Here is a 27,179-nt window from a genome sequence, read left to right on the forward strand (position 1 = left end):
TGTGGGGGGAGTTGGGCTGCACATGCGCAGTAAAACGGCGTTGGGGGTAGGGTGGAAGCACGGTTGTCACGCGCCAGGCGGGGCGTGCAGCCGAAGCTGCGCCTGCGCGCCGGGCTTCCTGGCTGCCAGGAGTTACCGCATTCGAGTAAGAGTGGGACGTTGCTAAACCTTGTGAACGAAAAGATGTTTCCCTTCTGAGATGACTATTTTTCTTCAGTGCCTTCTTGGATCCTAGAAGGGGCAAAAATGACTAGTTTCTGGGTCTGTATCCGACCTCGATATTCTGGGTAACCTTAATCCGGAGGTCTAGTTTTAGCAATCTGTACCGTATGAAGAATTCTTTCTTACTAGCAAATTAAGGAAATTAATGACTACTATGTTTATTGAAGCAAAAGACACGTGGACTGACAAAAGCATTTATCTGTTTGCCATTTGGGGACAGAGGCATAATAATATGAGGCACAATAATATTTTTATTAACAAAAAATAGCTTATACTTAGAAATTGTTTACCGGGTGCCAGGCATCTTTCTAAACTTTTTACATATATTAACTCAATCTTCACCACAAACGAGCAATATGCTCCTTTTACATATGATGTTGCATAGAAATTAAGTACGTAATTTATTTAAGGTCGCACGGCTAATAACTGGCAGAACTGGGATTCAGGTTCAAGGAAACTCCAGAACCCATGCACTGAATACTACGCTGTATTGCTTCACATTAAGTGGTTAAAGGATTCATGTTGTTGGGGTCATCCTGGAAAATCCAGTGCTGTAATCATCGTTGAATGACAAACACTTTTCATACGTACCCTTGGGTTTTTTCTCATTCTGTCAACGTTTATTGAGCATTTACCTGTGGTATTTTGCAGTGAGTTGAGAGCTATGGGCTGTACAGGTTGAAAAAGAATAGCTACTAAGGTCCAAGTAAAATGCTAAGGACTATCAAAGGAAAGAGATTACTTTTGAGTTTAGGGATCTCATGTCTTATTGACTTTTTAACTATACTGTGTGTGTACACACACACACACATTGATTTTTTTTTCCTTTTTTTTTTTTTTGGCTGCGCAGGGCATCATGTGGGATCTTAATTCCCCAACTGAGGATTGAACCTGCACCCCCTGTAGTGGGGGCACAGAGTCTTAACCACTGGACTGCCAGGGAAGTCCCTGTATATTCTTCAAGGGTAAGAATTCCCCCACAAGTCCTAGCCATAGCATAGAATCTATAGCATGATACATTAATAGTGACATGAAATTAGGTGTTATACATATGTGATAATTAAAGAATATATATTAAGCATTTAAATGAGATATATTTAATTATTTCTCTCTCTTTTTTTTTTTTTTTTGCACTACGGGGGCCTCTCACTGTTGTGCCCTCTCCCGTTGCGGAGCACAGGCTCCGGACGCGCAGGCTCAGCGGCCATGGCTCACGGGCCCAGGCGCTCCGCAGCACGTGTAATCTTCCTGGACTGGGGCACGAACCCGTGTCCCCTGCATCGGCAGGCGGACTCTCAACCACTGCGCCATCAGGGAAGCCCTCTCTTTTTTTTGAATTTTAACTTTTTTTAACATTTTCTTGGCCACGCTGTGCGACATGTGAGATCTTAGTTCCCCAACCGGGGATTGAACCCTGTGCCCTTTGCATTGCAAGTGCGGAATCTTCACCGCTGGACCACCAGGGAAGTCCCAAGATGTATCTAATTATTTCTTAACAGAGTCTTGTCAATCTACTCTATGCCCCAGAAAATAAAACATGAACTTTTTTTTTTACTGGTTTTCCTGACAAAGTGGGGAAACCCCAATCCATGATGAGTGGTTATTAATACAGAACATTGATATAGTCTTTCTGGAATTATCTGCTTCACTGTTGAGTTTTATGTTTGCCTCACATGGTAGCCAACACATCCCAGATCATCTCTGCCTGCCTTCTGGTCAGCTTCTCAGGGAATGCAAACTTGTTCCATATCAACCTGGATGAAATAATAAGGGAAGTCAATCTTGTTTAATTCATTCTGAGATGAATTATAAGTGTGTTTTATTAGCTGCTGTTTTGGAAAATTCGTATTATCTTCCTATCTCATTAACTCCATGGAAAATTGGGAGTTGTCTGCCTGGGGAAGTTAACACGAAAAGGATATTTCGTAATCCTACAACCCAAGTAGTTCACATTTCAGAAAAAGCAAAGTAAGAGTAAGAGAAGGAAACTCATTGTGTAGAGGAAGGAATAAGGTGGTTAGGGGCTTAACCTTGCAAAAAAACAGTCTTGCACATAGTAGACACTCAAATATTTATTCAATAAATGATCATGGGGGGAAAAAATAAGTGGATCAGTAGAATCCCAGATAAAATATGATGAGGCAGAGGGCAAAGTTGATTTCCTGTTTCCCCAAATACGGGGGGTTCCTGGAATCACTTGTCTTATTGAAATTTCTAAATGGATCCAAAGAAAATGGGATATCCCATGAGCAGTGGGATATGTACTGTATTTAGATTTTTTTCCCTCTCAGTGGCAGATGATATCAAATATTGGAACTTCTGAAATTCTGCCTGGTAGTCTACATTCTAGGAGAAGCACTGTTGATTTGAACACGGAAGATCCCTCTGGAGAATTGGAAGAATCTGATTACAGTATGTTTATTGATTACCGTAAACAATATGATACTTCGATTGAAGCTAGTGATAGGCTTGCCATGTGTTTATGTTGTACTTCCCTCCCTTGAGAGAGCGCGTGAAGAGCAAAGGAAGTGAAGTGAATTGTCCAAGATAAGGTGACATAGAAGAAACCAAGAATTCTGACTTTCTAAGAAATATTCTCAACTGATCTTTAGCTAACAATGTTAGCAGAGCTTCTTTGTCACTAGGAGAGTTGACTATCTATGACTCTCACATAGTGGTGCCTGAGTGTACATCTTAGCTCCACTTCTTTTCCTCACCATAGAGAAGGGGTAATTGAGTACCTAACTCATAGAATTGTTACTAAGTCGTTAAATGAATTTATACATGTTCCCACTCTGGTTAGTTATGGTAACTGCTTCCAAGCCCCGTGATAGCCGTGGAAGGGATATATGGAGCCTAGCAGAGTCCTAGTAAGTGTCTGCTCTTTATGCCGGACACAGGTAACATTGGCAGTCCCAGAGTCCACCCCAGTGCAGTGTTCCTAAAGCACAAGAGCCCATAACCTGGATATGAATTGGAGATCCTCAGGAAGCCCTATGTGTGTTAGCTCTTTTCCTCTAGGGAGCAGTTCTCAGCTCTGTTAAAGTTAAAATCATTGAAATGAAGGTTGTTTCCATGCCCAAAAGTGATTCCTTATTTCTGTGCTGCATGACTTTCTTCTAGCTGCTCTTCTGTCTCATCCATCCTTGCATTCATCCCTGCTGATGAAGACAAAGGCTTTTTCCTTTATCCTTTGCTGCCTGCTTCAGCCTCTTTATTTCTAAAGGTATGTTAAGGAAGAGATATTGCTCATCCTGGCTCAGCCAGAAAAGAAGCCCATGCACCCCGCTGTTCAAGCTAGGTCTAGAACTAATCCCTCCCCGCTTCTTGCTCCGCTTTCGCCCCAGCTGGCTAAATCAAGTGATAATCCTAAAAGGGAATTTCAGGCTATTTGTGACTTCCCCTCTCCCTCACCCCGGGCCCTCCCCCACCTCACCACGTTCAGGGAGGAGAAAACAAAGCCCCTGGATCAGAGTAATCTGTTTCTAACCCACTTCCATTCCCAGGGATTACCTCTGCGGGAGGAGGGAGACAGAAATAAATCTGACATCTTGGCACTGGGAACTTGGGGAAGAAGCTCCAGGAATGCCTGCAGGGTTGTAGGCATGAGATTCAGGAGCCTGGGAGCTTGTTCTTATAGGCTGGGTTCCCAAAAAATGGGAAGTGTGATACAATGGGAAGAACTCTGGTTTGGGAGGCAGGAGACATGGGTTCTAGTCTCACCATTGCTGACATTGACTTCCTTGTGGCCTTGGGAGTCACTTTGCATCTCTGATCACTAATTTCCCCCATTAAAAAAAAAATCACTCTCTTGAGCCCTAAAAACCTACAGCCCCCATTGATGTGTATTGAGCTCCTATTAATAATGCACAAAGGCCTAACAAGGACTCCCTTTGGGGACCCTTGTGAACCAATGGCTCAGCACACCTTCCCTCTGGTCTGTATTCTTTCCTCTACCCTCCATGGGCCCTGACATACAAACATGTATCTTCCAGTTGGCCATTCTTTGGGGATGCTCTCCAGTGGCTGGGTGAGGGCTTCCTTTCCAGCTCTTCGCAGTTGAAGCCAGAAAAGCCGTGTGAATGCAGGAAGCTTCCACTAGAGGGTACCAAGGTTTCACTGGGATCTCAGATTGCATAGACGCCTGTGCAAACCCAGCAATTCCAGGGTTTTTAAGTACCTACGTTCAGAGATTTAGGGGTCTCCATTCATTGTTCCTTACCTGGTCTGCTCCTTACTGGTCCTGGCAGGCTTAAGAAGTCTCTACTATTTTGACATTATTTTGATTTGATTTGACTTCAAATCAAAGGCAGCTTGGTATAGGGGAATCCAACTGGCCAGGTCCAAACTCTATGGGCAAATTCCTTAAGTCTTTTGAGGCCCAGTCTACCCATCTGTGAAATGGGGATAATAAAACTTACCTTGTAGGACTGTTGTAAGCACTAAGTGAACTCCTATGTGAAAACATATGACTGGTACACGGTAGGTGCCTCAAATTGTTTTTTCGCTAGGGGAGACTTCTCAGAATTGCCACAAACTGGGAATGGTTTTGACGGATTTGTGAGAACTGAGTACCTCCACACAAGAAATGTGACTTTTTGCCATTTTGCTCTTGAGTCTTACAGGATTCCAGGCTAGTGCTGCTTGGTCCTGCTCAGCCTGTTCTCTGTGTCAGCCCAGCCATGGCACTCTTCTGCCCTTCCCTTATCCTGGTTTCCTCAGTGGTAAGTTCAGTTTCTACTTCCTCGTCACCTCCTTGACAAAAAGTCCTTTGTATTTTGCCCTGCGTTTTCTTTTTTATTTTTGAATTTAATTTTTTTGTACAGCAGGTTCTTATTAGTTATCCATTTTATACATATTAGTGTATACATGTCAATCCCAATCTCCTGATTCATCCCACCCCCACCCCCCTGGCTTTTCCCCCTTGGTGTCCATACGTTAGTTCTCTGCATCTATGTCTCTATTTCTGCCTTGCAAACCAGTTCATCTGTACCATTTTTCTAGATTCAACATATACGTGTTAATATACGATATTTGTTTTTCTCCTTCTGACTTACTTCACTCTGTATGACAGTTCTGAGACTGAGCAGAAGTTTGGGAAAGGGGGAGGAAGAGCATGTCAGGGCTTGCGTGTCAGCAGACACGTTACAGCTGCAGGGCAAACCAGGGTGAAACCACGAGTCAGAGGCCCCAGGGCAGGCTGCTGTGAGGCCCGCCCCTCGGCTCCTCTCTCATCTCTGTCTCACCCCAGAGGTTTCCTGGCAGGAGTGGGAGAGGTTGGTATCGAGTCCTTGAGCCCTGACTCATTCCCTGACTTAGTTGGGTGTTACCCAGTTACCTCCCAGATCTCTCTCCAGAGGGCTTTACTACACAACAGTGTCATCCCAAAAGACAGAAGAGGCAGAAGAGGCAAGCAGACCACTTGTTTATTCCATGCCCACGTGAGGATCCCAACAACAAATAAGACGTTTGCCACCTTCATGGCTTTATATACCACCAGGAGGTTACACTGGTTATAAAATGAACAAAATCATCTCATAATGCTGCCCTAAGAGATCGGCTATTTTCCAGATAGCTTTATAGAAACAATCATGGTTAACTTTCTCAAGAAAGAATAAAGTTGTGGTTTTATTTCTCTCGGGCAGGGAAAGGGCCCCGGGAAAGGGTGGACGGGGACTGGAACACTGAGCCAGGAAGTGACCAGCCATTATCACATAGTGAGTCAGGGGCCTATCTAGGGACTAACTCAGGTTACCTAACCCCACCCCAAATTCCATTCTCTTTACCTCAGTCTAGTTGTGGACTATAGTAATGTTCCGAGTTTTCTGGACCTCACAAAAGTTCTTTTTTTTTGCGGTACACGGGCCTCTCACTGTTGTGGCCTCTCCCGTTGCGGAGCACAGGCTCCAGACGCGCAGGCTCAGCGGCCATGGCCCATAGGCTCAGCCGTTCCGCGGCATGTGGGATCTTCCCGGACTGGGGCACGAACCCGTGTTCCCTGCATCGGCAGACAGACTCTCAACCACTGCGCCACCAGGGAAGCCCTGGACCTCACAAAAGTTCTTAAAATCTCCAGATTCCTGAGGGCTCCATAGGAAGTCAATTGTATTATGCTTCTAGACCTCATACATGTCCCTTTCACTGTTTGTCCTGTGAAAATGTGAGCTGCATGTCTGTTGCCTCCCTGACAGATTGTTGAAAACACTTTAGAGTTATTTAAGATTCAAAGAAGCCCAATGGAGTAGTCTGTGTGAGCTTAGATCTTAGAGACAGGAGATTCCATTTTTAAATCATTTGTTGGTGGTCACATCCTACTATCCTTGTGTGTCACCATACTAGTGGATGCTGAAAATTATTTTCTTATCTCCCCTTTACGCAAAGGTCCCAGTTGCTCCCTAACTAGGGTCATGCTTCCTAAAGACATGAGCTGGTTTCCAAGAAAGCAGATTTCAGCTTTATCCCTTGGCAGAGAGAATGGAGTCATTGCACACAGGCCAAAACATTCTTTCTGCCAGAGCTTCCCATCTGGAAGAAAAGAGAAAAAGAGTTTCAGAGTTTCCATAAGGGCTGCCTAAAAATGGGAGGGAGGAATAGTGAGCCATAGGGAGGGGAGAAGAAAGCTACAGGGCTGGAACCCCAAGCTCCATTGTCTGGAAAGAATGTCAGATTCCACAGGCCTAAAACCCTGGCCTAGCAGCACCTACCTTTCCCTTCCTCCTAACCCTTAGCCAGGATTTATTTTGTACCCCATTCCTTTACCTTTCACATGTATTTATCTGTCTTGCCTATCCCATCTCAGAATTTTCCCTCTATTCTTTGTTCTTTATGTACCTCCCTTCCAATTTTTTGCTTTCTGTATGGACAACTCCGAAATGTTCCTAGACTACTTTAATGCGTCTCACAAAAATAAGATTGCAGCGTTAGAAGGAACTTTCTCATAACCTGTGATGTACAGAAGGACTTCAGTGGGTCCAGGAAGCCTCTGAAATTGAATGTCAGTTTAGTCCATATATGCATCTTTCTGGCAAGAAGGCCTGTAGCTTCTATCAAGTTCTCATATCTTCTGTTCAAATCCCTGCTGTTGACCCTGTAGTTCAGTGTGTTTCGGTGTAAGGCTGGGAACCCAAGTTAATTTTGGAACCTAGATCATGGCTTCCATTTTTTAAAATGAATAAAATAGAAAATATCAATGTGGGACTTTCCTGGTGGTGCAGTGGTTAAGAATCCGCCAGCCAGTGCAGGGGACATGGGTTTGAGTCCTGGTCCGGGGAGATCCCACATGCCGCAGAGCAACTAAGCCCGTGCGCCACAACTACTGAGACAGTGCTCTAGAGCCCACGAGCCACAACTACTGAGCCCGTGTGCCACAACTACTGAAGCCCGTGCGCCTAGAGCCTGTGCTCTGCAACAGGAGAAGCCACCACAATGAGAAGCCTGCGCACCGCAACAAAGAGTAGCCCCCGCTAGCTGCAACTAGAGAAAGCCCGCGTGCAACAATGAAGACCCAATGAAGCCAAAAATAATAACTGAATAAATAAATTTATTAAAAATAAAATTTCAATGTGTATTACACATAGTAAGGATGTTAGTTTTGATTAACATTTGATTCAAAATGCATATGTGTAATAATTTTTATTTTATGTATACATATATGTAAAATCAAAACATCCAGCCTCATTCATTTAGTGAATATTGAGCATCCAAAGACATTGCTCTAATCACTGGGAACATGGAAAATGAAAGAGACATGTTTCTGGCCCACAAGCAGCTCACATTCAGTAGGAAAGAGAGAAGTTCACAAAACATTTGCAAAAGAACAAGTCCCACTGTAGAAGTAAGCACAAGGTACAAGGTATAAAAGAGAGTATGACACACCATTTAGAGTTCAGGTGGAGCCACACTTGAGTTGCATCTGGAGAGATGAGTAGGAATTTGCAGGGTACATAGCAAGGAGATGTGCAGTTCTAGCAAGGGACTGACATGCACAAAGACACAGCAATGTGAGAACACAGGATGGCCAGGGTGGCTGTCACAGTGGTCTCGTGTATTGTCTCTGTACTGTAGAGAGGTTGGATGCTCAGGCCAGATCATGGAGAGTCTCCCACTTGAATGCAGAAAATGCTAAATATTCCTAACAGACTGTCACCCAGCTCTGCTTGGGCTCTCTCAATGAGACAGAACCTAGAACTCTGTGAGGCTGCTCATTCTGTTCTTGAGCATCTGATTGTGACAGATTCCTTCCTGTGCTGATGTAATATTTGCTTCCCTCTTTCAACCATTGATTCTCATTTGCCCTCTGCAGCATTACAAAAGGAGTTGACATCGTCTTCTATTCGGTTGATCCAAATTAAATTGCATTTTTTTTTTTTTTTTTTTGCGGTACGCGGGCTTCTCACTGTTGTGGCCTCTCCCGTTGCGGAGCACAGGCTCCGGACGGACGTGCAGGCTCAGCGGCCATGGCTCACGGGCCCAGCCGCTCTGCGGCATGTGGGATCCTCCCGGACCGGGGCACGAACCCGTGTCCCCTACATCGGCAGGCGGACTCTCAACCACTGCGCCACCAGAGAAGCCTGAAATTGCATTTTTATAGATCAAGATGGTTGGATACTGACAATTTCGTGTTGTTGGCCCGTACTTAAAAAAACAGAAAACAAAAACACAGCTAATTGAGGATATCAATTCTTTATCCACCTTAGTCTTTTCTTCCCAATATTTAATATCTTTTTTTTTTTTTTTTTTTTTTTTTTTGCAATACGCAGGCCTCTCACTGTTGCGGCCTCTCCCGCTGCGGAGCACAGGCTCCGGACGCGCAGGCTCAGCGGCCATGGCTCATGGGCCTAGCCGCTCCGCGGCATGTGGGATCTTCCCGAACCGGGGCACGAAACCTCGTCCCCTGCATCGGCAGACAGGCTCTCAACCACTGCGCCACCAGGGAAGTCCCCAATATTTAATATCTTTAAACTACATCAAATTATTCCTCACGTAAGTTACTGGATCTTTTCCAACCTGATCTCTCCCCGGGCATACACTGGTTCATCAATATCTTTTAAAATATGAGGTACCCAGTGGATGGACCTAGAGTCTGTCATACAGAGTGAAGTAAGTCAGAAAGAGAAAAACAAATACCGTATGCTAACACATATATATGGATTCTTAAAAAAAAAAAATGGTTATGAAGAACCTAGGGGCAGGACAGGAATAAACATGCAGATGTAGAGAATGGACTTGAGGACACGGGGAAGGGGAAGGGTAAGCTGGGATGAAGTGAGAGAGTGGCATGGACTTATATATACTACCAAACGTAAAATAGATAGCTAGTGGGAAGCAGCCACATGGCACAGGGAGATCAGCTCAGTGCTTTGTGTCCACCTAGAGGGGTGGGATAGGGAGGGTGGGAGGGAGACGCAAGAGGGAGGAGATATGGGGATATATGTATATGTATAGCTGATTCACTTTGTTGTAAAGGAGAAACTAACACACCATTGTAAAGCAATTATAGTCCAATAAAGATGTTAAAAAAAAAAACTAAAAATTTTCTCCGCTCAAAAAAAAAAAAAAAAGCCCATGGGAGGTGTTCATTAGAAGAAAATAATAAATTATAGTATTTGTCAAATAAATAAATATGAGGCATCCAGAATTGGTCAGTTTAAAGCACAGTGATGCTATTATCTCTTTTGATCTGACCTTGTGTCTTTTCATGAAACTGTGACTGCATTGGGTTTGGTGAGTCCTAAACCTTTTTCACGTAAAATGCCGTCAAGCCAGTCCCATGCCTTCCTTGTAAAATTGATTTTTTTTTTTAACCTAAATGTGAGTCTTTACTTTATCCCTGTCAAATTTCATCATGTTGATTTTGGCACTTTGTTCTAATCTGTCATGATGATTTTATTCTTTTTTTATTTATTTATTTTTTATTGAAGGATAGTTGATTTACAATGTTTCAGGTGTACAGCAATGATTCAGTTATACATATATATATATTCTTTTTCAGATTCTTTTCCATTATAGGTTATTACAAGATATTGAATATAGCTCCCTGTGCCATACAGTAGGTCCTTGTTGTTTATCTGTTTTATATATAGTAGTGTGTATCAGTTAATCCCACATTCCCAATTTATCTGTCCCCCATTTCCCCTTTAGTAACAATAAGTTTGTTTTCTATGTCTGTGAGTCTATTTCCATTTAGTAAATAAGTTCACTTGTATCTTTTTTTTTTTAGATTCCACATATAAGTAATGTCATATGATATTTGTCTTTCTCTGTCTAAGATGATTTTAAATCTTGCTTCTATCATTATCTAAGCTACTGATTTTAAAAATATCTAATACAACAGTGAGGCCCCTCTCTTTATTGATATCAACTTTTTAAATCAATATCCTTTGAGGTCAGTTGAAAAGCTAGTTAAAAATCTACATAACTGTGATTATCCACCCACAACTCCCAGGCTCATTTTCTTAGCCCCATCTACCTGCGCCTTTACTACCTTGCTCTGATCTGTCCCTGGTCCATTAAGCAAACCAGACCCAGGCATCACACAACTACCGATTTCTGTATGGGACCTACAAACACCAGCTGCTTTTAAAGGAATCATCAACGACCTGCCCGCTTGCTAATTCCCCACCTGCTCTCATGCTGCTCTTCCCTCCGTGCAACTCTGCAGAGCCTTTGTGATTCCCAACTCTCATTACTCCCACCAGCCACTCCAGGCATGATGTCCCTATTCTTCTAGGATGTAGACTCCAGCTTGGACTTGGGCATTGCTCCTCCAGTTGGCTCTTGGTGCTCTCCCTCTGCCTACAATAGAACTCTCTTCTTTTGAGCTTGGCTATTAACCATAAATAATATGTATAACTTTGCCTCAATCTTTTTAATGGCTACATAGTATTCCACTGCATAGATAGACTATGCTGATGGACACTTAGGTGGTTCCCCAAATTTTGGCATTACAAAGAGGCCATGAGTCTGTTTGCAAGTACCAAGGTAGGATAAATTCCTGGAAATAGAATTGAAGGATCAAAAGATATGTACCTTTTTATTTTGATAGTGCCAAACTGCTCTCCAAGTTGTACCATTTTACTTACTGGTGGTTTAGAGCTCAGCAACATAAATAATTTCGAATTAAATATACCTGTTCTTTTTTTTTTTTTTTTTTTTTTTTTGCGGTATGTGGGCCTCTCACTGCTGTGGCCTCTCCCGTTGCGGAGCACAGGCTCCGGACGCGCAGGCTCAGCGGCCATGGCTCACGGGCCCAGCCGCTCCGCGGCATGTGGGATCCTCCCGGACCGGGGCACGAACCCGTGTCCCCTGCATCGGCAGGCGGACTCCCAACCACTGCGCCACCAGGGAAGCCCAATATACCTGTTCTTAAAAGATATCTTGCTGTTATACTATTGGAAACTTGAAATGGCTTTTAATTTTTCTCTTCTCCCTCATTTCTTCTCCTTACTGTCTCCTCTGCTTTCTATCCCACCCTGAACTCCAAATTCTTCTCATTCATTTGTACAAAGTAATTCCACTGTCTCCAGACCCTAATGATTAACTCTCCCCATCCCTGCATTTGCACATACAAACCTCAGCATATTAAACCTGCTGCCATCCAAAGCCATCCTCTTTAGTAATAACAATGTTGAGCACGAACATGTATTAACTGATTTAATTATTTTAACAACCTTGTCATGCAGGTACTATTACTATCCCTACTTCATGGGTGAGGAAATTGAGGTACAGAGAGGTTAAGTAGCTTTTCCAAGGTCACACAGTTTAAAAACTGCACTAATACTATTTGAACCTAGATTGCAGGTCTCTAGAGATCATACTCTTAACCCCTACAGACAGATATCTCTCTTCAGAGATTAGTCTACTTAGGTTCTTATCAAATTCTAACCTAACTTTCCTAGTGCTTCCTATGATATAATTCAGGCTATGGTCTCTACCCTGATCCCTATCTAGCCCACAGCATGTTCTATTAGTAGCTCTGCCCCACAAACGTGTCTGGAAAAAACAAGTTTCAGGATGGCCATATTTACAGAGGAAAAAGTGTGGGGTGGGATCACAGGCAGAGGGGGACATCAGTCAAGCCCTCTCTCTCCCTCTGCAGAGGTGCGGCCTCCTGTTCTGGTCTCTGGGTGGGTCTCCCCAGACAGGAAGGGAGCAGTTGGCTTAGTCAGTCTAATTTTCCCTAGAGCTCGGTACACTGTGAAATTCAGGAGGTGCCTGAGGCTAATTTAGGCAAATTCTATTCAACCAACATTCATTGAGTCCCAACAATGGGCCAGGCACTGTGCTGTGTAAGGGTGCAACATGAATAAGTCACAAGCTCTAGAGTGAGGATAAGCACTTCCATTACCAGTTACCTACAGTGTGATAAGTGTCTTAATAGTTAGAACCTTGACTGCATTGTTTGGAGTGGGGGAGGGCAAGAGGAGAAAGGGAAAAGGGAAAGTATGGATAAAGTCCGTATCCCTGGGTGTTTTAATTTTAAGGAAACGATCCAGATTAGGGAAAGAAATCATAACTCAGTCTCAGTAAGGATTTCTGACGGAAGGGCAGTAACTTCTCAAGTACTGAGGTCTTCAAATGCAGGTGAGGTCAAATACCTCGCCTGTTTATCTGGACTGGTGTGGGAAGGAAGGTATGAGGGCAAAGAGTAGTCAGGAAAAGTTCCAAGATCCATAATGGTGGGGGGAGGGCGATCTGTGAAATGCTAATTCCTACTTTTTCCTGGCAGCTTTCCTGGAAATTGTGATGACAGCTGGTAGTAGGAAAAATGACGGAAATCACCAGTGACCACAACAATTTCCCTGCCCCTAAGTGGCTGGCTATCACCTGAGCCATTCCAGATGATGGCAGGCTGCTACGGATCCTTTCTTTTCTTCCTTCCTTTCTTTATTCCTTCCTTTCTCCCTCCCTCCTTTCTTTCTTTCTCTTTCTTTCTTCCTTTCCTTTCCTTTCCCTTCCTTTCTTTCCTTTTTTTTTTTTTTTTTTTTCCTGCAGTGCAGCTGACAGGATCTTAGTTCCCTGACCAGGGATCGAACCCAGGCCCTGGCAGTGAAAGCGCCGAGTCCTAACCACTGGACTGCCAGAGAACGCCTCTTTCTTCTTTTCTCCCTCCCCCTCCTTCCTTCCTTTCTTCCGTTCTTTCTTTCTTTCTTTCAGGGAGGAACAGAAAAACAGGTTCATTTTCCAAGAGCAATGAATAAGCAAGCCACATCTTCTACATTAACTAGACAGCTTCTTGTAGGATAAAAAGGCCTGGTCAAGAGACTCAATCAGCAGAGAGACCCAGTCTCTGGCTTCAGATCTGGTCCAACTTAATGAGAACTTTGGAAATTCACGACCTATCTGTACCTCCATTTCTCATTTGTGCTGTGGGAATAATAAGTTCTTGTCTCTCAATGATATTGCAAAATAAGGAAAGAAAGGAATAATAGATAAACATTTAAAGGCCTCAGGAAGAGCTTCCCTGGTGGTGCAGTGGTTAAAAATCTGCCTGCCAATGCAGGAGACACGGATTCAAGCCCTGGTCCGGGAAGATCCCACATGCCGCGGATCACCTAAGCCAGTGGGCCACAACTGCTGAGCCTGCACTCTAGAGCCCATGAGTCACAACTACTGAAGCTTGTGTGCCTAGAGCCCATGCTCCACAACAAGAGAAGTCACAGCAATAAGCCCGTGCACCACAAGGAAGAGTAGCCCCCGTTTGCTGCATCTAGAGAAAAGCCTGCGTGCAGCAATGAAGACCCAATGCAGCCAAAAATAAATTAAATAAATAAATATATTAAAAAATAAAATAAAGGCCTCAGGAAATAATACTCAACAGGGATATTTTTTATTGTTTTTAATAATTTCACAGATTGTTTCAGTAAAGTCAAAAGCCCATGGTTGATGTGCTGTTTTATTAAATGGGTGCTGAGAGTTGCTAAGGGGCCTCTCTTGAGTAACTTCCTCTTCTTAATTGGGACAGAAATTCTGGCTGTGGATAGAAACATAGAAGGGCCAAAATAAAACTCAACTGTTCTACAACTTCTGGTTCTCAATAGACTCCACTTAAGCATTTTGTTCTATTTCAAAGCTAAGTCATTAAAACAGGGGCCAGTTCTAACGAAGAGCATACTTATGAAGAAATATGGATAACACAGAGAAAGGAAAGGCAGGAAAAAAAATTCATTAATGAACTACAAGTGGCCATAAATCTGGAAACGTGAGTGAATATACTGAAAAGATTTGTGAATATTACAATACGAAACATGCTATGTTCAGTAACGTTACACAATACGTTCCTCACTAGGGATGCCTCGTTCGATGCGATGGGCCAACGACCCACAGCACATGCAGTGCTAATGCACAGTTTCTACCATTCCTTGCAAATGAGTCTGTGATACCTTGTCTCGTATAATTTATCTTTGATTTTCATTTTCACTGTATAAACATACATACCCCAGAAGAAGTAAACAAGGGGGTTCAATCTGTAAAAATATAAACTGTTATCTATGTTTCCAGACTTTATGGCTATCTTGTAACTTCTACAGAGATGAACACAGAAAATAGATGCAAAGAGAATGGTAAAGAGTCCAGAGCAAAAGAGTCTAGGGTAAAAGTAGAAACATACAGAGTGTGACCATGGCGACAAAACTGGGGGGGGTGAAATATCCAAACCCAAGCAGGGAGCGACAGGGACAGAGAAGAGAGACATAGAGATCCTTTGGAAAACAGGCAACATATCAAGGGGACAGGACAGTGAGAAGGACAGAAAAGCAGGTCGAAAAGGAAAAAAGCATTCTTAAAAGGAATTTCCTAAACTTCACAAACTGTCAAATGCAGCCTTCATTAGCCATAGCTGATGGATGGAAGCATACTTTTTACACAGAAAATTAGAAAACTATAATGTAAGCACTAGAAAGAAATTAAAAGTTTATCTAGTCCAACACCTAATTTTACAGATGAAGAAATTAAGGCACGGAGAGGTTCTAGAGACAGATTTGGGTGGCCCTGTTGGAAAGGTGGGAGAGTCTGATGACCATCAAGAGAAAATAACGGGGCTTCCCTGATGGCGCAGTGGTTAAGAATCTGCCTGCCAATGCAGGGGACACGGGTTCAAGCCCTGGTCCGGGAAGATCCCACATGCCGCGGAGCAACTAAGCCCGTGCACCACAACTACTGAGCCTGCGTGCCACAACTACTGAAGCCTGCGCGCCTAGAGCCCGTGCTCCGCAACAAGAGAAGCCACTGCAATGAGAAGCCCGCGTGCCACAACGAAGAGTAGCCCCTGCTTGCTGCAACTAGAGAAAGCCTGTGCACAGCAACGAAGACCCAAAGCAGCCCAAAATAAATAAATTAAATAAAATAAAACAGAGAAAATAATGTCTTTTCACAGTTCTCAATATTCATTTATTTATTTATTTATTTTATTGCAATATAGTTGATTTACAATGTTGTGGCAATCTCTGCTGTATAGCAAAGTGACTTAGTTTTACACATATACACATTCTTATTTAAATATTCTTTTCCATTATGGTTTATCACAGGAGATTGTGTATAGTTCCCTGTGCTATACAGTAGGACCTTGGTGTTTATCCATTCTAAGTGTAATAGTTTGCATCTACCAACGCCAAATTCCCAGTCCATCCCTCTCCTCCCCCCACCCCCCCGGCAACCATAAATCTGATCTCTATGTCTGTTCTGTAGATAGGTTCATTTGTGCCATATTTTAGATTCCACATGAGAGTGATATCATACGGTATTTGTCTTTCTCTTTCTGACTTACTTCACTTAGTATGATAATCTCTAGTTGCATCCATGTTACTGCAAATGTTATTATTTTGTTCTTTTTTTATGGCTGAGTAGTATTCCATTGTATATATGCACCACATCTTCTTTATCCATTCATCTGTCGCTGGACATTTAGGTTGTTTCCATGTTTTGGCTATTGTGAATATTGCTGCTATGCACAGTTCTCAATATTTAAATGAAACAGGTGATGGAAACTCATCTACTCTTTTTTTAAAATTAATTAATTTATTTATTATTTGGTTGCGCCGGGTCTTAGTTGTGGCCTGCAGCCTCCTTAGTTGTGGCTCGTGGGCTCCTTAGTTGCGGCAGGTGAACTCTTAGTTGCAGCATGCATGCGGGATCTAGTTCCCTGGCCAGGGATCAAACCCGGGCCTCCTGCATTGGGAGTGTGGAGTCTTAACCTCTGTGCCACCTGGGAAGTCCCCTCATCTGCTCTTGAGTGGGCCAATTTATGCACCATCTGTTAGGGAAGAACTAAATGGGAACTCAAGCTCTAGACTTGTCTTGTTCCAGCCATTCTTTAGGTTAAATTACATCAGCCCTGGAGTTTATGGAAAGAGATCATGGGAAGACTGAGTGTTGAGGTGGAAAGAGTGCCTGTCCTGTGTCAGGTTAACCTGGGTTCTTGCACTGGCTCTGCCAGTTACTAGCCACTGAGATCCCAGGCAAGTCAATTAATCCATGCATTTCTCAGTTTTCCAAAATGAGAATAATACCATGTGCTTCATGTGGTACTTGAGGAGATAAGTGAAGGAATACATAGTATAAAGTGCATAGCAATTCACCAAAGCAATAAAAGTGGCCAATGCTAAAAAAAAAAGTTCTTCCTAACTAGGAATCAAAGAAATGCAAATAAAGAGCAACGGGATACCACTTTCGCCTACCAAACTGACAGATTAAAAGAAAACAAAGCTAATAACATGATGCTGGAGGGTGTGGAAGCAGATATTCTCATATTTTGCTCAAAAGAATGTAAATTTGTACATTTCTGGAGATCAGTTTGGCAACATTTTTAAGAGCCTTAAAAATGTTCGTGCTGGGACTTCCTCGCGGCGCAGTGGTTAAGAATCTGCCTGCCAATGCAGGGGACATGGGTTCGATCCCTAGTCCGGGAAGATCCCACATGCCGCTGAGCAACAAAGCCTGTGAGCCACAGCTACTGAGTCTGTGCTCTAGAGCCTGCGAGCCATAACTACTGAGCCCGCTACCGAAGCCCTCGCGCCTGGAGTAGCCTAGAGCTACTGAAGTCCTCACGCCTAGAGCTCGTGCTCCACAACAAGAGAAGCCACCGCGATGAGAAGCCCACGCACTGCAAGGAAGAGTAGCCCCCGCTCGCTGCAACTAGAGAAAGCCTGCATGCAGCAACGAAGACACAGTGCAGCCAAAAATAAATAAATAAACAAATTTAAATGTGGCATGTTTAAAAAACAAAAAAAGAGTACATAACTGGCGGGATTATATTTGCAGAAGAGAAAGTAAATATTATAAAAAATAATGTTCATGCTCTTTGATCCCTGATTTTACTTCTAGATATTGAGCCTAAGGAAATAATGACATGTAGGAGGAAAAAGATATTGTATATCTATATCTATAAATTTGTTCATATAAGTTCTTTATATCAGGGGTCCCCAACCCTGGGGCCACGGTCCGTGGCCTATTAGGAACCGGGCTGCACAGCAGGAGATGAGCGGCAGGTGAGCAAAACTTCATCTGCCGCCCCCCATCACTTGCATTACCACCTGAACCATCCCCACCCACCTTCTCTGTGGAAAAATTGTCTTCCGTGAAACCGGTCCCTGGTGCCAATAGGGTTGGGGACCACTCCTTTATATGACAGAAAATAATATGGTAATTATGAATTTTCACAACCTTCCTCTCTCCCACAAGGCAAAAAGAATGTTTTGCTGCTCGATTGGTAAAGTGAGGGTATTGGGTCCTGGAGAAAATGCAATGGAGCTTCAATTTAATTAACATTGAAAAAGGCAGATATTTATAGGAGAGTGGGAAGAATTTTATCAGACTGTTTGGCGTCAGGGACCAAAGAGATGATGGGAAAAGGAAGGAAGGAAATGGAGAAACCAGGAAAAGCCGAGCTAGTTGGGAGGAAGTTTCAAACAACTGTCCTCTGCATGAAGTATTAAGAGAAAGAGGGAGAAGAGAAGAGAGGATTTTGAGAAGCTTTGCTATGTCTTATTAATGGAATCTCCCTTTGGTTTTGTTTTTTTTAATATATTTATTTATTTTATTTATTTATTTTTGGCTGCATTGGGTCTTCGTTGCTGCGTGCGGGCTTTCTCTAGTTACGGCGAGTGGGGGCTACTCTTCATTGTGGTGCGCAGGCTTCTCATTGCGGTGGCTTCTCGTGGCGGAGCACAGGCTATAGGCGCGCGGGCTTCAGTAGTTGTGGCGCACGGACTCCGTAGTTGTGACACACAGGCTTAGTTGCTCCGCGGCATGTGGGATCTTCCCGGACCAGGGCTCGAACCCTTATCCCCTGCATTGGCAGGCAGATTCTCAACCACTGCACCACCAGGGAGGCCCCTCCCTTTGGTTTTATCTTGAGAAAGTGAAGATTTACTTTTCTTTTTCTTCTCATTCTCCTCCTTTTTCCTTGATTCTTTCTTTTATTTTTAAATGCTGGAATGATGTTTCTGTAAAATCTTAGCTTGAGCTACCCGTCAGCTTGGTTTTATAGGGGTTATATTTAAAACAGTAAACATAATTAGACACACTCTGAATATCCAAGAATAGGAAATTAGTTAAATAAGTTAACTAGTTTATAAGTTAAATAAGTTAGCGCATGTCTATAGCCATTGACATACTGAAGAATATTTAATAACACGAATACTTGAATAATATATTAAGTGAAATAGGTTATGATCCCAACATGGTGTGTGTGTGTGTGTGTATTGTTATGTATCATCAAAAAAGACGGGAGGTCAGTATACTAATTATTAACAGTGATATGTTTAGAATTACTGATTATTTTTATTTTCTTAATGCTCATCTAAATTTTATGAATTCCCTACATTGATCAAGTAATACTTTTATAATCAGAAACCTCCTTACCTTAAACCTTATTTTTTAAAGTGAGTAGCACAAGAACCATACAGCTTCTAGATAAAGTACAGAAGAGTATCTTTGTGACCTTGAAGGAAGCAAAGATTTCTCAGCAGGACACAAAAAGCACTAGCCATTAAAGGAAAAATTGAAAACTTGGACTTCATCCAAATTATAAATATTTACTCATCACAAGACATCACTGGGACTTCCCTGGTGGCACAGTGGTTAAGAGTCTGCCTGCCGATGCAGGGGACACGGGTTTAATCCCTGCTCTGGGAAGATCCCACATGCTGCGGAGCAACTAAGCCTGTGTGCCACAACTACTGAGCCTGTGCTCTAGAGCCCGCGAGCCACAACTACTGAAGCCCGTGCACCCTAAAGCTATGCTCCACAACAAGAGAAGCCACCGCAATGAGAAGGCCGCGTACCACAATGAAGAGTAGCCCCCACTTGCCACAACTAGAGAAAGCCCAGGCGCAGCAGTAAAGACCCAACGCAGCCAAAAAAAAAAAAAGACATCACTAAGAAAATGAGTAGACAAATGATAGACTGGGAAAACAGTTTTCATTTTACATATACATGACCAAGGATTCATATCCAGATAATTTAAGGAGTGCCTATAAATTAACAACAAAAAGTTGAGCTACCCAATTAAAAAATGGGCGAAAGACTTGAAAAGATGCCTCACAAAAAAAGAGATATAAATGGCCAATAAGCCATGAAAAGTGCTTGTAGTAAATGCTATGATGTGCCACTCTGATTCTCCTTTTGGAATGAAGGACTTACTCCTCAGCTGTTGGAAAGGCTGCCAGCAGACAGCTTTCAATCAGTCCACTTCAGTGATTGCCTCTGCTGAAGAGCCCTGACTTTCCCAAGGTCAAAGCTTATACACACATACACACACAATGAATTGCTCTAGGCACTAAGTAAATGTTTAATAAACAAGAGCCTCATCTCGCAGTGGTCTACATCCAGTGACTAATCAACATGGGGGTACAAAAACCCAGCCACTTGTCCAAACTCAGAACATTTTTGACGGCTCATCCCAGTTTCAGCGCTTTCTGTAAGGTCAGCTGAGGCCTCTGACACTACATTGTATAATAGCTCAACTTCTTCCCTTGCTCAATCATGCTCTGTCTCTTCTCTTCCACAGATGTTGAGCCCAAGTGCACTCCCTAAAAAACCTGCCAACTAATCTCCCAGTGCGTCTGCTTCCAAGGGAATTCAACCTGTGACAATGCTCAACATCAGTAATCATCAGAAAAATGCAAATTAAAACCATAAGGAGATGCCATTTTACATCCACTAGGAGGGCTAAAAAAAGACAACACCAAATGTTGGTGAAGATGTGGAAAAACTGGAACCCTCATATAGTGCTGGTGGGAGTGTAAAAAGGTACCACCATGTTGGAGAATTGTTTGGCTATTTCTTATAAAATTAAATATATATTTAACCCGTGACACAGCAATTCCATTCTTAAGTATGTAGCCAAGAGAAATGAAGACATATTTATATAAAATTGAACAAGAATACTCATAGGTAGTCTTAGTTATAGTAGCCCCAAACTGGAAATAATACAAATGTCTATCAATAAGAGAAGGAATAAATAAATTACAGTATAGTCCTACCATACTACTCAGCACTATAAAGGAATGGAGTACTGATACACACAACATGTGTAGATTAAAAACATTATTTTGGGGCTTCCCTGGTAGCGCAGTGGTTAAGAATCTGCCTGCCAATGCAGGGCACATGGGTTCAAGCCCTGGTCTGCGAAAATCCCACATGCCACGAAGCAACTAAGCCCGTGCACCACAACTACTGGGTCTGTGCTCTAGAGCCCACGAGCCACAACTACTGAAGCCCGCGTGCCTAGAGCCCGTGCTCCGCAACAAGAGAAGCCACTGCAATGAGAAGCCCACGCACCGCAACGAACAGTAGCCCCTGCTCACTGCAACTAGAGGAAAGCCCGCGTGCAGCAACGAAGACCCAACGCAGCCAAAAATAAAAACAAAATAAATAAATTTAAAAACAAACAAAATTATGTTGTATAAAGCCACACACGTACACACACATACAACCCCCCCCCCCCACACAACACATACTAAAAGATTCCATTGACATGAAGTACAAGGAACAGGTGAAACAAATCTACAGTGACAGAAATCAGAAAGTAGTTGGGTTGCTCGGGTGAAGTGGGGGCAGGAATGGGGATTGACTGAAAAGGCTATGAGGAAACTTTCTGGGGTGATGAAAATATTCTATATCTTGTTTTGATTAGTAGTTACACAGTGGTTACAATTGTCCATATGCATTGACCTGAACATTTAAGATTTCTCCATTTTCATTGTATGAAAATTATATTTCAGTCAAAGCTTATACACACACAATGAATTGCTCTAGGCACTAAGTAAATGTTTAATAAACAAGTGAAGAGGAGATGACTTTTCTAAAGAACCAAATTATTAATAATTATGGAAAAGATTTCCCTTTCCTGGGTTATAGTAAAATGTGATTCTCTTGGGATATTCCTTGATTAAAACTCTGAATGTTTATTCTTCACAGTGGTGTTTTTCCCTTCATTAAAATGGTTAAGCTTTGATCTCTCCCCAAATGGCAGAATCAGGTCTATAATGTCTGGCTGCATCATTTGCAGGTGAGTGGAAATGCTAAGAGGATATTAAGATAGTAACAGTGGTGAGAGAAAGAAATAAAAAACCATCATTGGTTTCCCAGTGCGGTAGATCAGCATTTGGCTACGATTCCACATAATCGGGCCAACATCACTCTCAAAGCAATTTCTCTTATAAAATATGGCACAATCGCCACCCTATTTTGAACATGGGTATTTAATCTCAGAAAAACTATTTAAAGTATTTGAAATATTTGAAGAGACAAGTTGATTTTTATGGAGCTGGTTGATATCAACCTATGCTGTTTTCCGCTAAAGTTAATACCCTGGGGAATATGAAAATTAGAAGAAGAGAGTCAGAGAATCTTTTTAGGGGTTTCATAACCTAAAAAACTAAACATGACAGAATGCCAATGACTCTCAAGAGAAAGATTTTTGTAAACACACAAAGCTACTTTAAAATTCCCTTTAATAAAATCAAACAGTTCAAAAACCATTGTCTGCCATCTTCAAAATCTGAAAGACTACTGGTGGAGTTGCCAGATTTAACAGAATCTTCAATTAAATTTGAATTTCAGGTAAACAATGAATAGTTTTTAGTATAAGTATCCCCCCCAAATATTGCATATTTTAGTATTAGCAGGTCCCATGAAATATTTGAAACATATTTATACTAATAAACAATTTATTAAAAAAAATTTGTTGTTTATCTGGAAATCAAATTTAACTAGGCGTCCTGTACTTTATCTGGCAACCCTAGTACTGGGGAGAGTTATTTAGCCTCCTCTGCAGAACATGAGGCCCCACCTGGCTGATGAGAATGTGCCTTTAGGGTTACTACATGGAATTACAAGGTTAGCAATGGTCATGGTCAAAGGAAAAGAACTGAACCTTTCTTCTGCTCCATGGATTTCTACTCTCTCTTTCACACTGAAGAAATACTGTGAAAAGCATTTCAATGTATTTCTAATTATTTAGAGTGGTAATGGATTAGTTGTACTAAATAAAGAGTATACTTCATTTGGATCTCTAGGGTTTGTTTGCGCAGGGGCTAAGAGCCTAGGATTAACCGTATGGATTTATGAAACTAGAGAACTTGTTTCTCTTGCTAGGTTTGCTAGTCCTAGTGAGGAATGAACAGACCTGGTTTTGTAAAGCAGTTGGAAGACTTCGAAGTTGCTGCATGCAAATATTTTCTAATGAAGTTATTCCCACCACCTCTTTCCCTAAAGGATTACCCACATTGTTCTGGTTTTATAGGAATTGTTACTGTGGCAGATCTCCCTATTTGACAGATCTCATCCTCTTTAATGGAGGCTGGAGTACTAGTACTCCAGAGGTAGGTTGAAAACAGCAACATTGCTCTGAGTCTGTTTTGAACGCTCATGGAGGGAGCATTCTTTCTAGCAGCAGCTGATGCTCTGCAGCGTGGGATTCTATTACCTTCATTTGAGCTGCCTGGTTATTCTAGCAATCAGATCTTTCTGTCTCCTTCCTGTTACCTGGCCTTGACACCAGCTATCATGTGCCCACTTTGCCTTGACTCCGAGGCCCACAATTCTTCTTTCATTTTCTTTAAACTCATATGCCAGAATATTGGAATTTCTAGGACATTTACATGGCTATGACAACAGTGGAGAATATTTGAAATCAGGACTGTCCAGTAAAATCTAGGGCATGTAGTCCCCCTAATATTTCAACACTTGTCCTCTGACAGTTACTTAGGACAGCATGGGTATTTGGAAAGGAGACAGGACTGGGAATCAGAAATTCTTCTCTTCATGGCTTTTGTCACTGCTTTGCAGTTAATTTTAGGCAAATTACTGCGTCTATCTCTGTCACTTTCTGATCCTTTTTATTTGAAACCCCTTATAAAAATAATAAAAAAGAACAAAGCAAAAGGAACTCATTTTCAACTTACTCTGCCTATCCTTAAAATTTAAGTTTGAATCCTAGTGTTTGTAATACAGCATATTGGGCTTCTCTGTCCATTTACCATGAGGGTGGGGAAAGTTAGGGAAAACTAAGGCCTTAAAGACTTTACCATTTAATTTTAACTTCTTGTTTAGGAGGATAAAACGAGTGTCTGCTTTCAGGAGTGCAATTTGTAAACTTCAAGTCTGAACCCAAGCTGGATAGAACCATAGTATTCTAATTCCCGGAAAAAATAAAAGAGGCTTGTAAACTAAAGAAAGTGATTTACTCTGTCAGACAGTAAGAATGGCACAATCTGTAAAACAATGTCTCCTTTTTCTCTTTTCTGCCTTTTCAATTCCTTTGATCCTGTCAGCCTCCCCTCCACATATGATATCCTCTTAAATTGAGATAAGATAGTGATGAATCATGTTAGTAAAAGTACATAGGGCCAAACAAAGATGTCATATTTTGGCATCACTTGGCACTGAGACACATCAGGACAGGGCAGAAAGAGTTCAGGATTTCCTGATGCAAAGTTCCTAAAACTGTGGTTCCCACTAAGTGGTTAATGTAGGTTTGGGGCAAGAAAAATACAAATTTCTCCTGAATGTTGGAATTATGCCTTTTTGCCTAAAGAGTTTTGTCTTTTTTTTTTTTTTTTTTTGGCCTGCCCTAATTCCTGATGTCAGGTCCCCAGGGTATCTGTGCTCTGCCTCATTCTCAGTGAATGTATATTTTATACAGTGTGATCACACTTTGAACTAAAATAGACCATATCTAGAAATCTGCTGGTACAGCTTCCCAAGGACTAAAGAATATGAACAGTTTGAATTGTTTTTTGTGTCTGTGGCTTCTTCTTGAGTCAATTCACAATACAGAGATGTTACCCTCTAGATTTTATTTCGGAAAAAAACTGCATCAGATCCCAAAGGCTAGCCTCCATACCAAGACTATTTTCCTAGTAAATGCAGAATATCTGCAAAGGAAAGGGGCCTAGATGCCTACTTTTCAGTCTCTCTTCAGCTCTGGCATTTTTTTTATTGAGGACAAGATAACTTTCAGTTCAGTCCTGTGCGTAAGCAGGCCACAAGCCAATTTCTAGTTCCCCCTACGCTTTTCAAGTGTTTATTAATCTTGACTCCAATGCAAATCCTGTAGGGAGGCTGGCAGCAGCAGATTTTCATCCTCAGTTATTTAAGATGTGGCTAAAACTTCAAAGGCAAATTGCTCTCATAAAATCACATCCTGTAAGACGTGATTTCACCAGGTTGGCAGGCCTTAGTGTTTTGAGTATCTTTTCTTCACCCCACCCTTAACCTAGGGTTGGACAGAGGTGAGATTATTCTCTTTGCTAGGTATGGGGTCAGGTCTTGAAGGAAGACTAATTCTGATGTAAATTCTTTCTTGTCAGGGATTTAAAAAACAAATAGAAATAGAGCCAAGGGTGGAGAAACTGAGGCTATCTGACTGTTGCCAAGTTGCTGAGACTAATCCTTTTGGCTACTTCACTGGTCTGGTTCAACCTAAGCCCTCACTATTTTTTTTTGGATTTGAAATCAAGGCAACACCATTGCTAAGTCAATTCCAGCATGCCAGCTCCAGAACACTGTAACCTTTAAAGTCTTGGGATTCCGTGGGAAATATAGCAGCATTCCAGAGACCCACGCATCAGACACAGACATATGCATTCTTCCCTGCAGCAGGGGGCGTTGGCCTTACTCCCTAAGTGATGTCCTCAGGAGTCCAGCCGCTGATCCTTCATAAGAGGACAGGGTCAAACAGGCTCATCTCAACTTGAAGATCACCAGCAAAGGGCCTGGGTTTAGTCATGTAGTTGCCCAGTCACTTGGGATTGGTAAATAATCCCGGAGTAGTAGTAGTAAAAAAGGAAGCAGAAGTACTGAAAAAAGGGGCGGGGGGAGGGTCTAGAAAGGAAGTAAGACAGGTGGAAATGCATGACTTTTTCAACTTCCTGATGGAAAGATCCAAGAGAAATAAAACTCTTTCCGACTCTGAGGACCTTTCTTTGGCTATATTTGGATGTATATAATGTCATATTGCCACTCTCAAATAAATAAATAAATGAACACATACAGATATATACACACATACATATATCACCTGTTACATCAAATATAGTTATTATCCATCAGTATAGTATACATTTTATTTTATTTTATTTTATTATTATTTTTTGCGGTACGCAGGCCTCTCACTGCTGTGGCCTCTCCCGTTGCGGAGCACAGGCTCCGTACGCGCATGGCTCACGGGCAGCCGCTCCGCGGCACGTGGGATCTTCCCGTACCGGGGCACGAACCCGTGTCCCCTGCGTCGGCAGGCAGACTCGCAACCACTGCGCCACCAGGGAAGCCCAGTATACATTTTAAATAAAGCATATGGAATTAATCTACTCTCTTTCATGAAGAACACAGGAGGGGTAGGCAACATTCCATCTACTCCCCACATTTCCAACGGTCATTCCAACAGCCATTTTAAGTTAGAGAAAAGAGTGAAGCTGGGATCTCATGGCATCAGCTTCCTATGGATTACTCTCCAACTTTTTGTCTCCCTGGTTTTTGGAACTCCTTCACCATCTTCCACAGGTAAGACTCATGTTAGTGGAACTGGAGTTACACGCTTGAAACTGATGTTGAAGGCTATAATTTCTAAGTGAGGCTAAATAGTAACAGTAATGCTTTGTTTTCATCTAATGTGGTGGGTTTTATAATGGCCTCCCAAACTCTTCGACCTGTTTCTCTTCCCCTTTCAATGTTCCATGGCCAGTGTGTCTCGCCCTTCTGCCTGAATATTTTGGCTTCCTAACCCGATTCCTTTATATTCTCTTTGCTTTGAAACATCTTCAATTTCTTACATTTGCTCTATACAGTTGACCCTTGAACAGCATGGAGGTTAGGGGCACTGACCACTCCCTCCAGTCAAAAAAAAAATCCATGTATAACTTTACAGTCAGTCTCTGCATCTGAGGATTCAATCAACCACAGATCATGTAGTCCTATAGTTTGTATTTTATTGAAAAAAAACCATGTATAAGTGGACTCGTGCAGTCCAAACCTGTGTTGTTCAAGGACCAACTGTATATCCTTTACTCCAACTTTTTATCTACAACTCATGCTGTGAAGATCATTCTGATATTAAGCACATGACAGGATTTCCCTGGTGGCACAGTGAGAATTTGCCTGCTAATGCAGTGGACACGGGTTCGATCCCTGGTCTGGGAAGATCCCACATGCCGCGGAGCAAATAAGCCTGTGCACCACAACTATTGAGCCTGCGAACCACAACTACTGAGCCTGCGCACCACAACTGCTGAAGCCCACGCACCTAGAGCCCGTGCTCTGCAACAAGAGAAGCCACTGCAATAGGCCCGCACGCCGCAACGAAGAGTAGCCCCCGCTCGCCACAACTAGAGAAAGCCTGCGCACAGCAATGAAGACCCAACGCGGCAAAAACAAAAAAGAACATGACAGACTTCTTTTTTTTAAAAGAAATTCCCAAGCCACAAGTAAAATAATAATACTTTTCTTTAAGAAGAGTA

The 27,179-nt window shown here is 42.3% G+C and overlaps 1 long non-coding RNA gene across 4 annotated transcripts; it reads left to right on the forward strand.

Annotated features, from left to right (window-relative positions):
• Window positions 1-63: 63 nt before the first annotated feature.
• Window positions 64-25,777, forward strand: LOC117197735 (uncharacterized). 4 transcript variants are annotated; one of them, XR_007473702.1, is made up of 5 exons: window positions 64-261; window positions 1,073-1,187; window positions 4,848-4,946; window positions 8,982-9,204; window positions 20,228-25,777. It is a non-coding gene; the product is annotated as an uncharacterized LOC117197735 (long non-coding RNA). The 4 variants fall into 4 exon arrangements; XR_007473703.1 differs by lacking the exons at window positions 8,982-9,204; window positions 20,228-25,777 and adding an exon at window positions 13,724-20,214 and having other exon boundaries at window positions 73-261; XR_007473701.1 differs by lacking the exon at window positions 20,228-25,777 and having other exon boundaries at window positions 73-261; window positions 8,982-9,606.
• The last annotated feature ends 1,402 nt before the right edge of the window (window positions 25,778-27,179 follow it).

The sequence above is a fragment of the Orcinus orca genome, chromosome 19 (assembly GCF_937001465.1).
Source record: "Orcinus orca chromosome 19, mOrcOrc1.1, whole genome shotgun sequence".
In the NCBI taxonomy this organism is placed as follows: domain Eukaryota; kingdom Metazoa; phylum Chordata; class Mammalia; order Artiodactyla; family Delphinidae; genus Orcinus; species Orcinus orca.